Raw genomic sequence first — 15,023 nt, forward strand, 5'->3', positions numbered from 1 at the left:
TTCAGACATTGTTAGTATCGATTCCATTATCATTTGTTAATAGTTTATTTTTAGTTAAATTTTCTCATAGTATTTTATTATTTTCTCAGTATCCTAGTGCATGTCAGGTTGTAGGTTAGCTTGGGGTCACTTATGACTCTAAGAACCATATTATGACTAGGGGATAACCTCGGAACGTGACACGATTCTTAAAAGGGTTCAAGTAGAATCAAGATAGAATATTTTGAGGTATAAGTTTAGTGACGTAATACATATAGTTGATATGCAAGGCCCAGTACGCAAGCATTAAAAGAGATAGTTTTAAAGTATTTTTAATTCATTATTTAAACAAAAAAAAAGATTGGAAAGGTTGTCAGTCAATGTATTGGTGTAGGATGGATGAAATATAGGCTTGTATATGGAATTGTATGTGATAAAAGGGTGTTAGAATTTTTTTTTCCTGATTTTCTTATCAAATTTGAGTTTTATGTTTTCTTGAAAGAAAAGGCAAAGTAATACATAATTGTTTTTACCTTTTCTGAAAAAAAATATAATTCTTTTTTATATTTGGCTAACCTCTTTCTTGTAGGAAAGATTTTGGACGTCTATAAATAAAAGACACTTCTTTTCATATCATAACACAATAGCATCCACAATTTAGTTCTCAAAAGAGTTTGATTTTGGGGGAGATTTCTTCCAATAGGTTTATTATTTTCCAATATTATTTTATAATATGTAGGTCATGTGACTAAACCATATTAATAATATATTTTTAGTACATTTAGTTCTAAAATCAGTTCTTTTTTGAAAACTACTATATTATCTTGTCAACTGTAAGGGGAATAATTCATCTCAAGACTTTAAGAATCCTAAAACCATAGTTTCCAAAACACAGCTTTTATCTTAAGGCTTTAAGCCAATAGACCGTTTTAAGAATAGGGGAGATCTTTTGGTAGGTTCTTCTAACCGACATACACCATGTGAGCATCCATGGAGTCCCATGACGTATTAGGGAGAAGTATAAAATAGGACATGACGTATTTCAAGATGACATGACCTTAGATAGAATATTATAGAGAAAACATATTAGGATAGAAGGTTAGTTGGTAGGAAAGCTTTGTTCGTCCATGCTAGTAGTCATAGTATTACTTTTGTAGTTTCTTGTTCTTCTATTTTTGTTGATATTTATTATCTCTTATATTTTGACTGTATTATTTTGTTGTGGTATAGTTCTTTTACTATTTGTTGATTCTCATACTTTCATTACTATATGTTGATTTAATAAAGTCGGGATCTATTAAAAATAACATCTCTATTTTTGAGTTAGGAATATGATCAATACACTCTACCCTCCTCAATCCCCACAGCTGCCTAAAGCATAATGCTTCTAAATCCTACGCTTTGGGCCCTCAAAGACTTTGCACTTCCTCTACTTCGTTATTCCATCAGGGTTTCCACAACCGTATTTAAGAGGTTTAGCCGCTCATATTTGAAAGAACGCCAATAGAATTCATAATATAAAACATACGAATAATCTCACTATAAATTAAGAATGAAAATCAGAATCTCAAATTAATCTCAAACCGTATAAGTAAAGAACAAGAATTCCAAGATCAAAAGAGTATTTTAGAATTAATATAACGTTGTAAGTATGTAAAGTGTGTAAAATAATAACAAAACATCAATGGAGTATTTATAAGATACATCAGAAACCTAAAATTTTTTAACCAAAATAAAATAGGAAAACTAAATTGGCTTCTACCTATGACCCCACTTACGGGTTGTAGGTACTACCTACTGACCCTAGGTGGGTTTGTAGGTTTTAGAGGAACTTCCAGGATTCAGATCAGCCACTTATGAGGACAATTACAATCGGTGTAAGTACCACTTATGCATCGTACGTGGGCCTTCGTAGGTCTCAGAATAACTTGGCAATCTTCAGAACTTTTTTCCTGCTACTTACATGGCCACTTACGAGGGGTATAAGTATTACTTTCGGTCCGTAAGTGGACAGCTGCAACTTTTCATCATCTTTTTCTTCTCTTCTACTTCACAATCTATTTTTCTGTATACCAACACAATACACATCACATCTAACAAAAGGAATTAAGTACTTATATAATTTTTTATTTTAAGAATTAAAGTGTCATAAAACCATGGCAAATCACTGCCCCTATCAATTCCCACTTTGTAAAATTACGTTGAAGTACTTTTATGTACTACTAAGTAATTATTACTGTGGTAATAATTAATTTTTAAGTTTCAAGTGGGGGTAATTTAGTGGAGGAGATTAAAATAATTCAGAATTAGGGGAAGTGAGTTAGCAAATGGCATGCAAAAATTCACTTGTTCATAAAGTGAAGTGTTAGGACTGGGGTACGATAAATTAATTTTGAAGGAAAAAAATTATTAATCAAACCACTTTGTTGTGTTGGGGGCACTATCATCTTGCATGTTGGACAAATTTTGGACATCCTCTGCACACACATCTAAAAATTTTGCATGTTAATTCAGGTTATGTAATATGCATAGCTCACTCTTTTTTATGAAATAGTGATGAAAATACTAAAGCTAAATATTTTTTGACACATTATTTGCACCTCTTCCTCTGCCTAGTACCCTCAAGACTTCTTACCATTCTTGTTCAGTAGAATACATTTGTAGAGGGCTATGGTGTACACGTCAAAAAATCTTTCATGTTGGTTTCATTTTTGGAATCCTCTTTTTAAAAGCCTAACTATATTACAACTTTGAAAAGAATGTTACCTCCTCTTTCTCTCTGTTTAATTTCAACAAGAAAGAAAGAAAATCAATTTAAGAAAGCAACTTTGAAAAGAATGGCATAGCTAGATATGTCTACATGTTCATTACTCATTACTGCTATGTTCATTTCTAGACTCGTCAAAATGGGCTGGCCCAATCCAACCCAGTCCAAGCCTCATGAGTCCAAAAATTTGGTGGCCTAGGATGGGCTGGCCCTTCACATTAAAGGTCCCTAAAATGTATGGTGCAACCCAACCCTAATAGGATTGCGGGTTAGGACGAAATACCCCTTTATTTTTACCCATTTTTTGTTAGATTTTATTTTTCAATCTACATCTGAACTAATAGGTATGACAATCCATTCGTACTTCTAACATATTATTATATAAAGTACATAATTTTGCAATAATTTATAATGTTTTCAACACCCAGTACATTTATCAAGCACATTTGAATTTATTGATTAAATTATCTTAATTAGCATCAACATTCATCTAAATTCTTATGTAAATTTAGTAAGTTAAACAATATTAAAAAGTTATATATAAAAAATAAATAATATTTAAAATTCACTTAAAAATAATATAATTTTAAATTTGGGTAATGTTGTGCAATCAATTTCGAGTACCTACAACAAGTGTTTGAACATTTCATGATGCATGCGATTTTTACATTTATGATTAGAAATTTTGATATTATCCATTTAATGCTAAATGAGTAAAAGATAGTGTAAGATACTAGGTAAAATTTATTGAGTAATCACTATTTATATTTTTAATTCCTTTTGCTTATAATTCTCTTTTAAACAATAACAAATTAAACATCTATACTTGATGATTAAGATTTAACACTTAATAAGTTAAATATTGTGTAGGATATTAAACTTATTCGATAACTACTATTTCTAATTATTACTTTTTCTGTCACAATATTCACATATTTTAAATTTAAATTAAATAGTATTTTGGCCCACGGACCGGCCCAGCATAGCCTCAGTCAAACCTCAAGGGTCAGTGAGCTAACTTGGGCTGGGCTTATAAGCCTCAGTTTTAAATGGGCTCAAAAATGTAACTCAACCCAATCCTAATAGTGGACTGGGTTAGGCCGGCCTCAAGGGCCAAGCCCATTTTGATGGCTCTATTCATTCCATTAAACACATAAACTGGAATATACTAGCGTCTGTTTCATTTTACTTCAGTCATGTTGACTTGACACTTCCTTGAAAAAAATATTTATTAGGGATTTATTTTATTAAATTAACCTTATTAATTATACTTTAAAAATCTAAATTTGACTACTAATAGTAATCCGTTCGTCCCATAGTTGTTGATCATCTTACTAAAAGGCATGTTTCAAAATACTTATCAACTTACTAAATAAAAATAAAACTAACTAATGAAAATTAACTAAAATTTTTTTCATTTTAATTCTACAATTAATACTCTTTGAAAGTGTCAAAACGAGTTTGTAAAGTTTCAAAAATATCGTAAAGGGTAAATTAGTAAACCAGTCATTCTTATTTATAATTTCTTAAAAAGCGTGAAAAAGTTAAAATGATCAGCTAATTTGAAATGGAGGAAGCATCTGATTGAGTCATTTAATAAGAAAAAAAAACAGAAACATACACCTTAACTTATGAGATTTACACAAATTTCTACCCTTGCAAAGTAATTACAAAAATTTAATTAATTATGTATATTCGTTGGAGGTATCGGGAGCTAATTATGTATCTCGATAGATCCAAAAATAGAAAAAATGTATTAGAGCTAATTATGAATCTTTACAAAGGAAAAAACATATCTTCATTGGATGTAATATGTATCTTGACAAACTCAAAATAAAAAAAGTGTATCGAAAGAAAATTATGTATCTTTACAAAGAAAAAAATATATTTTTATCACATATATCTAGAGCTAATTATGTATCTCGATAACCCAAAATCAAAATTTTAATAATTATGCAAAATATCGATATTTTTTGTTTTTAAGCTCTAAACTTTCAGGTCTTAAGTTGCTTTTCCTAAATAATATGATAATATTGAAAGAAAATAATAAAGTTCTCATAATTTTATAACAAATAAATTAAAACAATAATTTTTAGAAATAAGTCAAGTATAATGAAACGAGCTAGAAAAATCAACAAATAGAAATATTATTTTGTCGAAAAGTCAATTAATTAGCTAGGTGGTAGCAACCAGTGGCTAGCCCCCAGTTTTCTTGTAATATTTGTCACAAATATCTATATTTCATATCATTTTTCCACCATGTCTTAGTACTTTGTTCAAACTCTGTATGTGTCTTTAACGATATTCAGGATTATGTCTTTTGTTAGTTTCTTCAGCTAATAATAGAAAAAGTTCTATACTAATCCATCATAGTAATGAGACCTGATCTTTTATCTGATTCTATGACTAAGAACAAAAGTAAAGAACTGAAAGTAAAAAAGATAAGATGTTTTACGTGAAAACCTTCTTGTTTAAGAGAGTAAAATCACAACCTATGCCAGTAGGATTTTTCAACCACTTTACTAAAACAAGAGCAACTTTCATATTACAACCTCTTACAACCTAGGAATTACAATCTTAATCTTTCGTCCTTACGATAACTTTATTGTAAGCACACCGTCTATCTCTATTATAAAGACAATTAATGCTAACTCTAATCCACAAAGGTACTATAAGGGCTAACTCTAGCCCTCGACACTACAATTGCTAACTCTAGCCTACACCTCAAATCTACAAAATAAGAGAAGATATAAAATACCTAAAAAAGTTTTCCAAACGAGAAGTAGGTTTATAATGTTAGAGAAAAATACAAAGACTCAAAAACTTGACCTAAAGACATATTCATTTGTACCAAACTGATCCTTTGGTTATAGAAGTTTTGCCTTGATGAACTTTTGTGATGGCTTTGCAAAAACAATGAGAAATTTTGATTGTGCAAAAGTTATATTTTCCTCTCACATAATGATCTCTATATATGGAGTAAATGAGAGGAAAAACCTAGAATGTGTCTCATTTGTCAAGATTAAAAAATATGTTGCTCCTTTACTGCCATGCCACCGGCTTTTACACAAAAAAGCACAATTGTTAATTGTAATATTGAATGCCAGAAGTTCAAGGACTAATGAACCTAGTTCTCATCTGGTCCCTTGGCAGGTTTATCAATCGTTAGGAATAGATGTCCAATATTCAAGTTCAATATTTCCATGTCACATATCACTGCATATATTAGAACTAGGAAATATCTGCTTGAGAAGTTACTAGTTAGGAAGGTTATGAGTACACCATAATATGAACCTGATCTCTATGTAACAAGATCCCTCTGAGGACCAGATTCTCACATAGTTGACTGAAAGAAATAGGTCGAGCTCTATAGTTAGAATATCTAATGAGGACCAGGTTCTCACACAGTTGACTCAGACAAATGGATCAAGTTCTATAGACAACATATCTAGTACCAGGTCCTCTCACGAATTTTGTCACTTATCAAAATCACGCGTACATAATTTTTTTCCTTTTTGATAATGATAACTAAATAACCAATACAGCAACAAATTCAAAGATTTTCCTATTATCAGCAGTAGTTATCCCTTCTTTAGTTTCTCCTACCAGCTAGTAATATCAAGTCCCGTATTAGTTATCTCTATCACCAGTATCTTTCTTATTAGATTCCCCAATTAGCAACATCTCTAGATAACAATATTTTACTTCTTTTATGGTCCATTTATGTAATAACCCGTACGTTTTCCTAGCTAATTTCATCTAAAAAATGTCTAGTATTAGTTTCTAAATTTATTAATGGTCATTCCATGAGGAATTTCTAAGATTTTAACATTTTGTCATGTGGGAAATTTAATAAGCTTTCCATCGATATAAGATTCGTTCAAATCCAATAACCGAGTCAGAAGTTATGACTATTTTAACTTCCCATCATAAAATAATGCCATATTAGTCAGTGGAGCGCCAAGCCACAAGAGGAAATGACATTTGAAAAATTTTAGTATGGGTCTGCAATTATGGCGCGTCGCGCCAGGGCCTAAATTCAGAATTGTCCTTTTCCAGTGTCTTAGCGTGATTTTTTCCGCGTTATGCCAAATTTCAAGTTCACTAAAGAAGGGGCAACGTGATGGATCCACGTCGCGCCATCCCTCAATTTCCCAATTCTCAATTTTCAGTGACACGGCGCGATAACACCGCATCGTACCAGTGGCCCAGTTTGAAATTTTTTTACTAAAATTAAATAACGTGTCCAGAGTTAAAAGGGTCAATTTTCTACCCCTATTTGAATCTAATGACACGTGATTTAGTCATTCTTCACCCAAAATATACTATTTTCTCTCAAGTTTCTCTCAAGAACAAGCTAGGGTTTCTATTGTGGATTCAAATTCAAGAAGGTTTCACCGTCAATCTTCACGAAATCACGAACCAAGTTATGCGTAGTGTTCATTCATGGATTTCTTTCGTCCATGAAGCCTAAGAATCTCTTTTCTAAGTTTAAGTTTATGGATTTATGAATTTCATGTTGGGTTTGTTTTGTTTATGTTGAGAATGATCAGTTGAATTCAAATCCATGTTGGGTGATAAATTTTATGTGGAATTTATTTGTATAGATGTATATTCATGTGAACCTATGAATAAACCCTAGGATGATGAAATTAGAGATAAATCATGATGATTAATTGTTGTATAATATTGTCTATATGTGCTATGCCTAGCATGTGTTTGATTGAATGCCTAGATGAAGTAACAATGCCCAACTAGTATGATATCATGAAATCTCCATGTATGTACAAGTTATGCCTATCACATGTTTTGATAGAGTGCTTCTATAAATGTATTATGGATTATGATGTTAGTTATATGTTCAAGTAAGTTATGCTTGGTCAGTTTTCTAACATCGAGTCCTGCGGGTACTTGTACCCGAAACATTAGCTGTGTGCTTAGAGCCATGTCATGTTTCCACGATACTCTCAGTCAAGCTATGAATCCTTAGACTTCAGACAATCTTATGACTCAAAAAATCTCCATAATCTCATGAACTCAGTCAGTTATCAAATATCAGTAATATTTCATCAGTCAACAAAATTCAGTAACACAGTCGATATTCAGTTCAGTAAATTATGTTTAGTGTCTATTCAGATGGGAGTAGAAATTAGCACCGAGTGAACCCAACGATGGAAACTCACCTGTTATATGACGGTGTGACTCTTAGAAGCAATCCTTACATTCCAGAACTATGTCGCCAGCATAGGTTGAGACATTATAGCCTGCTATATGAGGGTAGATGAGGTAGTTTATCCTGCTATATGAGGGTTCCCATCATTCTCACTAGAGTTACCTATTATATTAGGGTCACTCACATGTTCTCCTTACTAGTGGCGCGGTATTAACACCCTTCTAATCAAGGCATAGATTGGACCCCAATTAAGCTATCATATATTATTTGGGGCATATCGATTAGATGACTACCTCCCACAGTTTCAGTATCAGTCTTAGTAAAAGAACTCATATGGTTCTTTAGAATTCAGAGATATCAGATACAGTCAACTTAGACACAGTATGGAACTCAGATAGTTCCATCAGATTTAGGACTGTCAGATACAGTCATTCATGTTATCAGTCATATTCAAATTTAGTAATTATGTTATCACAATATTAGTGTCAGTTGTTATGTCCCATGCATGTATTCTCACGCTCATGATAGTTAGTCAGTTATTATTATTGTTCATACATATGAACCCCATGCATTCAGCCTACCTAACATGCATACCATTACATTCAAAGTACTGACGTATTTGCGCTATGGTGTCTTATACCATAGGTTCAGAGACACGAGCTCCAGATCAGCAGGAGATTCCAGTTTCAGTAGTCAGAGTTAGAAGTGAGTCCTCATTATTCGAGGACTTGATTATTCCCTATTATCTCATTAACTAGTTTATTAGTTGGAATTAGTTGGGGACATGTTCCATCAACTCCTTATTCAGATTATTCAGACAGTAAAAGGTTTTCATATTAGATGTAGACTATAATATTTCAGACTTCAGTGTTTACAGTTTTGTTTTGGGTATTGTATTACCCCACAGATGTTATTTCATCCATTTTAAGTTCAGTATTGAACCTTATGGCCTTTCAGTGCATGTTTTTGTATTATTCAGTATTTTATGTAGTATACAGGTATAGATATCAGTCATGGGTTAGCTTGTGGTCCTTCGGGGTCATGAGCACCGTGTAGATTTTTGGGTACCAGATTCGGGGCGTTACAAACTTGGTATCAGAGACTAAGGTTCAATAGAGTCCTAGGAAGTCTGAAATCCGCATCTAGTAGATTTTTGTGCATGGGTGTGATGCGCCCCATATTTATCTACAAGAGTCTATAAGATGTTTTAGGAATAGTTTCCCCTCTTTCAGTATTCATGTTGTGCCAGTGAGCATAGTAACAAATCAATCTCTTAGTCTAATCTACTTCTTCTCTTTATTTCAGAATATTCCTCCTAAGAGAAGAAACCAGTCAACCCCTCAGCTCAAAGAACCTTTGGGCAATCATATTTCTTATGCGGAGTTCAGGATCGCATTTGCCACTCTTACTCAGTCAGTAGCTGCCCATAATGAGTGACTAACTGCCGTTCCAGCCAACCCTGTGGCCAATTCAGCTGCATCCAGGATTTGGGATTTCACCTAAATGAATCCTCCATCCTTTCTCAGGTCTAAGACAGATGAGGACCCTCAGGAATTCCTAGATCAAGTACAGAAGGTGACAAACATCATAGGGGTGACTAATATTGAGAGTGATGAGCTAGCTGCATATCAGTTGTAGGATGTTGCTCATACTTGGTTCAAGCAGTGGAAGTCAAAGAAAGCAGATGATGCAGGGCTAGTTGAGTGGTTGCAGATAGCATGGCAAGGATGAGTAAGTTCATTTCAGGGGTGAATAATAGCATGGTTAATGAGTGCAGAGCCGCCATGCCGAATAATGACATGTCTTTATCCAGGCTTACGACTCATGCTCAGCAGATTGAGGAGCAAAAGATTATGATAAGGGAGAATCATAATAAGAAATCTAGGATAGGTAGCTTCAATTTTAGTCAGCCTAAATTAGATGGAGGAAACCGTTCTCAGTTTCATCCTAAATGATCAGTTCCAGCTCCTTCTTTAGCCAGTGCTCCAGTTTCTAAGTTCGGAGAAGGTAACAAAGAGAGAGCGCCAGGCTCTAAGACCTAGGGCAGTATTAGCAATGCCCATACCTATCCCCTTTTCTAGACTTATGGTAAGCACCACCAGGGTATTTGCAGAGCTGACAGTGGTATTTTTTTAGGATTTGGCAAGCCAGGACACAAAGTTAGAGACTGTCCTCAGCCAAGTCCTCAAGGTCAACAAAATTGCTCCTCAACTCAGTTCGGTTGCCCAAATCAGCAGGGTTCCACCTCCAATGCTACTAGTGGGCAACACCTAAATCGTCTATATGCTCTTCGGTCTCAACAAGATCAAGAAAATTCTCCTGATGTAGTTATTGGTACGTTATATATCTTTCATGTGCATATTTACGCTTTGCTAGATCCAGGATCTTCTTTGTCTTTTATTACTCTCTATATAGCAGGCAATTTCGAAATCAGTCCCAAAATCCTAGCAGAGCCTTTTTTAGTCTCTACCCTAGTAAGTAAAACCATCATAGCCCAATGGGTATACAGGAACTGCCTGGTTATGATATTTTGGAAAGTCACTTCAGCGAACTTAGTCGAATTAGAAATGACTAATTTTGACGTTATTCTTGGCATAGATTGGCTTTATTCCTGCTATGCCATAGTCGATTGCAGAAATAGAATAGTCCAGTTTCATTTCCCAAATGAACCTGACTTGAGTGGAAGGGTAATGTATCCGCTTTCAGGGGTTAGCTTATTTTCTACCTTCGGGCAAGGAAAATGATATCTGAAGGATGTATCTATCATCTCGTTTGAGTTAAGGACACTAGTTTCGAAACTTCTAGCCTTGAATCAGTCCCAGTAGTGAATGAATATTCAAATGTCTTTCTCGAAGATCTTCTAGGAATTCCTCCTGAAAGGGAAATTGACTTCGACATCAATCTTCTTCCAAATACATAGCCTATCTCTATTCAACCATATAGAATGGCACCAGCAGAACTCAGAAAAGTGAAAGAACAATTGAAGAATCTCTTAGATAAGGAATTCATTAGGCCCAGCATTTCTCCGTGGGGCACTCCTGTATTATTCATGCGCAATAAAAATGGTTCTCTCAGAATGTAAATAGACTACCGCTAACTCAATAAGGTCATGGTCAAGAACAAGTATCCTCTTCCCAGAATCGATGACTTATTTGACCAACTTTAGGGTGCCAGTTATTTCTCTAAGATAGATCTCAGATCTGGCTATCATCAGCTAAGAGTTAGGGAATGTGACATTCTGAAAATAGCTTTTCGAACTCGCTATGGTCACTTCATATTTCTTGTCATATCATTTGGTCTTTCCAATGCCCCAGCCGCTTTTTTGATCTTGATAAATCATTTGTTTAAGAAGTAATTGGACATGTTCGTCATAGACATTATAGATGATATTCTAGTATATTCTTATAGTGAGCGTAATCATGCAGACCATCTCAGGACAGTACTTCAGACTCTCAAAGATCATCAGCAATTCGTCAAATTTAGTAAGTGCAAATTTTGGCTAAGGTCAGTAGCATTCCTTGGTCACATTGTTTCCAGTGATGGAATTAGAGTTTATCCTCAAAAGATCAAAGTAGTTAGAAACTGGACAAGACCTATCTCTCCATCTGATATCAGGAGTTTCTTGGGTTTGGCTGGCTATTACAGATGGTCTGTTAAAGAATTTTCATTTATTGCATCCCTTATGTCCATATTAACTCAGAAAAAAGTCAAGTTTCAGTGGTCAAACCCTTGCGAGAAGAATTTTTAGGAGTTGAAGACTCGACTTACCTCATCCCCAGTCTTAGCTCTTCCAGATGGTTCAAATGGGTTCGTGGTGTATTTGGATGCATCTAGAGTAGGTTTGGTTGTGTCCTCATGCAGTATGGTAAGGTCATAGCATATGCCTCCAGATAGCTTAAACCCCATGAGAGGAATTATCCTACTCATGATCTTGAGTTAGCAGCCATAGTCTTTGGCTTGAAGATTTGGAGGCATTATCTCTACGGAGTTCATGTAGATGTCTTCATAGATCACAAGAGTCTTCAGTATGTCCTTTCTCAAAAAGATCTCAATCTTCGTCAGACAAGGTAGTTAGAGCTCTTGAAAGACTACGACATGAGTGCCCTCTATCATTTGGGTAAGGGCAACGTAAAGGTCGACGCTCTCAATAAGCTATCCATGGGTACCATTTTGCATGAGGAGGATTGTAAGAAGAGGTTAGCTCAAGAAGTCCATTAGCTTGCCAGACTAGGCATTTTCTTAGTCGATTCTTCAGAGGGTGGTGTATATGTTCAGAGTAGTTCAGAATCATCTCTAGTTTCTGAGGTAAAATAAAATAAAGATAGAGATCCCAGCCTTGTCAAGTTGAAAGAGCAAGTTCAGGATCAAAGAGTAAAGGTTTTCTCCCAAGGGGGAGATGGTGTTTTGTGTTGTCAGGGTCGTCTTTGTGTTCCAGGTGTAAATGACTTCAGGAAGCAACTTCTTGCAGCAGCACATGGTGCGCACTACTCTATTCATCCAGGGGCCATAAAGATGTACCACGACTTACGGGAAATCTATTCGTAGAGTGGGATAAAAAGAGAAATTGCAGAGTTTTTGGCTAAGTTCTCTATATGTAAGAAAGTTAATATAGAGCATCAGAAGCCTAGTGGGTCCATGTAGGAGTTTAGTATTCCTACTTGAAAGTGGGAAGTTGTGAACATGGACTTCATGATGGGTTTGCCTCGAACTCGTCATCAGCACGATTCAGTTTGGGTTATTGTAGATAGATTACAATGACTGATATCTTATTCAGCCCATTTCCTTCCAGTTTATACCTCTTATTCAACCGAGGATTATGCTAGACTCTATATTAGGGAGTTGGTTAGATTACACGATTTTTCGTTATCTATTATCTCAAACAGAGGTACCTAGTTCAACTCTCACTTCTAGAAAGCATTCCAAAAGGGTCTTGGTACCTAAGTTCATCTTAGTACGACCTTTCATCCTTAGATAGATGGTCAAGTAGAAAGGACCATTCAGACCTTATAAGATATGCTAAGAGTATGTGAAATTAATTTCAAGGGAAGTTGGGATGACCACTTACCTTTGATTGAATTTGCATACAATAACAACTATCATTTCAGTATTCGAATGGCTCCATTCGAAGCTCTCTATGGTAGGAAATATATATCTCCAATTGGTTGGTTCGAAGTTAGTGAGGCCTCAATCACAGGGCCTGACTTAGTATTCTACTCCTTAGAAAAAGTCCAGCTGATCGAGAAGACTCCGGGCTGCTCAGAGCTAATAGAATTCTTATGCAGATGTTCGTAGAAAAGATATTGAGTCATAGATTGGTGACTATGTCTATCTAAAGATCTCTCACATGTAGGGAGTGAATCCGTTTGGCAAGAAAGGGAAACTCAATCCCCGATACGTCGATCCCTTCAAGATTCTTAGTCGTTTTGGCAAGGTAGCTTATGAGCTCGAATTGTCTTCAGATCTAGCCTCAGTTCTTCCAGTATTTCATGTCTCTTTTCTCAAGAAGTGCATAGGTGACCCATCAGTTGTAGTCCTTATTCATAACATTGATGTTCAGAACAGTCTCTCTTATGAAGAGATTCCAGTCGAAATCTTTGACAATCACACTCGTAGATTGAGAAACAAAGAAGTCTCTCTAGTTAAAGTTCTTTGGCGAAATTAGTCCGTCGAGGGAGCTACTTGGGAAGCAAAAGCAGACATGCATACCAAGTATCCCCACCTCTTCCAACATAGATTAAGCTCAAGGTAACAGTTCTCCTTAAGCTTAGTCAGTTTCATGATCAGTGTTCATCATGAACTTGGTATTCAATTTCATGTTTATGTTCCCAGTATAAACTTGGTATCACGTACCATTGCATATTCAGTCATGCATTTATCTATCCGCTCAGTTATATAATTATGAATTAGAAATGCATTCTCATTGTGAGAAACTTAGTTCCTCGGAACATCCAGTCATTCATTCATGAATTAGTTACACATGCATTAGATATGCATGTTCAGTATTATATGTTCAGCTTGTCAGTCATGAGATCATGTTACAGTTATTCATGTTCAGTATGTACGTTAGTTGTCTGTTCTTCTCTCTCAATCAGTTTCATTCGAGGACGAACGTTCTCAAGGGGGAGATATTGTAATACCCCATACATTTTCCTAGCTAATTTCACCTCAAGAATGTCTATTATTAGCTTCTAAATTGAATGATGGTTATTCCATGAGGAATTTTCAATATTTTAACTTTTTGTCATGTGGGAAATTCAATAAGCTTTCCATCGATATAAGATTCACACAAATCTAATAACCGAGTCAAAAGTTATGACTATTTTAAGTTCCTGTCATAAAACAATGCCATATTAGTCAGTGGCACGCTGCGCCGCCCCACAAGAGGAAATGGCATTTGGAAAATTCCAGTATTGGTCTGCGATTATGGCGCGTCGCGCCAGGGCCCAAATTTAGAATTGTCCTTTTCCAGTGTCTTAGCGTAATTTCCTCTGCGTCGCGCCAAAGTTGCAGGTCATAAAAGAAGGGGCAACACGATGGCTCCGCATTGCGCCATCCCTCAATTTCTCAATTGTCAATTTTTAGTAACCCGGCACGATAACGCCGCGTCGCAATAGGGGCCCAGTACGGGAAAATTTTACTAAAATTAAATGACGCGTCCAGGTTTAAAAGAATCAATTTCCTAACCCTATTTGAACCCAAGAACATGTGATTTAGTCATTCTTTACCTAAAATATACTATTATTTTTCAAGCTTCTCTCAAGAACATGCTAGGGTTTCTATTGGGGATTCAAATTCAAGAAGGTTTCACCGTCAATCTTCACTAAATCATGAACAAAGGTATGCATACTGTCATTCATGGACTCCTTTCGTCTCTAAAGCTCAAGAATCTCTTTTCTAAGTTTAAGTTTATGAATTTCTTTATGAATTTCATGTTGGGTTTGTTTTGTTTATGTTGAGAATGATCATTTGAATTCAAGTCCATGTTGGGTGATCAATTTTATGTGGAATTGATTTGTATAGATGTGTATTCATGTGAACCTATGAATAAATGCTAGGATGATAAAATTAGAGATGAATTGTGATGATTAATTGTTGTATAATGTT

The sequence above is a fragment of the Capsicum annuum genome, chromosome 9, assembly GCF_002878395.1.
Source record: "Capsicum annuum cultivar UCD-10X-F1 chromosome 9, UCD10Xv1.1, whole genome shotgun sequence".
Classification (NCBI taxonomy): Eukaryota; Viridiplantae; Streptophyta; class Magnoliopsida; order Solanales; family Solanaceae; genus Capsicum; species Capsicum annuum.